Raw genomic sequence first — 1,409 nt, forward strand, 5'->3', positions numbered from 1 at the left:
GGCTTACCCTTGAGTGCAGGACCTGCAGTTTCTGGTCTTCTGTGATCCGGTCAGGGGCCGTTCGGTGGTAGCCTTCGAAACAAGCTTGCCAGTGTTTAAAGACTGCTGCTGAGTTCACTGCATGGGGGATGATCCGCAGGCATTCCGGGGCAATCCAGAGCTCCATAGTCCTTTAAGCACGCTTAATAAATTGTAGCGCACGATGACTTACGAGAGAGACGAGTAGAGATGAAGTCGATGAGGCTTTATTAAGCGTGACTTGTTCCCAGCAGTTCAGCAACAGAATGGAGCTGCGGGGAGAAGCACGGGTTCTTATACTCCGCCTTCAGGGCGGAGCCAAGGGTCAACAGCCAACCAGGACCCGGGATCTGTCAGCCAATAGCATCACGGCTTCACAGTCCCACATGACCCCTAATACATACCACCACACTACCATAAATGGCATCCCCCGAAATTAGCCCGCTGTGCCAGCTCATTCACCGGGAATACCTCGCTTTTACCTACATTCAGCTTGTATCCTGAGAACCCTCCAAATCTCCCCAACAGGCCGATAATCCTTCCCATACTCTCCAACGGATCCGAAACATACAGCAAGAGGCCATCAGCATAGAGCGACACCTGTGCTCCCTCTGTCCCTTTATTATCCCCTGCCACTCTGCCGACCCCCTGAGAGCCATCGCCAATGGCTCTATGGCCAGCGCAAACAGCAGCGGCGACAGCGGGCACCCTGCCTCGTACCCCTGTGTAAGTCAAAGCTTTGTGAGCTCATATCATTCATCCTCACCCTCACTCTTGGCGCCACATACACCCATGCCACAAATCTTGGCCCAAACCCAAACCTTCCAACAAGTACCGCCACTCCACCCGGTCAAATGCTTTCTCCGCATCCATGGACACCACCACCTCCGGTACCAGAGCTCTCAACGGATTCATCACCACATTCAACAGCCGTCTTATATTACTCGTGAGCTGCCTGCCCTTCACGAAGCCTGTTTGATCTTCTGCAATCACCCCCGGGACACAATCCTCTATCCTCCCCGCCAACAACTTAGCCAATACTTTCACATCCGGGTTCAACAGTGATATGGGTCTATAAGTCTCACATTCCACCGGATCCTTCCCTTTTTTGGGGATTAGTGTGATTACTGCCTGCTTCATCATCTCCGGCAACTCCCCCTTCTCCAGTGCTTCATTAAATGCCCCCAACAGATGTGGTGCCAGGTCCGCGCAAATTCCTTATAAAATTCTGCCGGGAACCCATCCGGCCCAGGGGCCTTCCCCGACTTCATACCCCTGATACTATCCAGCACCTCCCTCAACCCCAGGGGCTCCTCCAACGCCTGCCTCTTTGCTTCCTCCGCCTGGGGAAATTCCAGCTCGTCCAGAAACCACCCCATGTCCCCCTCCTC

The sequence above is a fragment of the Scyliorhinus torazame genome, chromosome 15 (assembly GCF_047496885.1).
Source record: "Scyliorhinus torazame isolate Kashiwa2021f chromosome 15, sScyTor2.1, whole genome shotgun sequence".
NCBI lineage: Eukaryota > Metazoa > Chordata > Chondrichthyes > Carcharhiniformes > Scyliorhinidae > Scyliorhinus > Scyliorhinus torazame.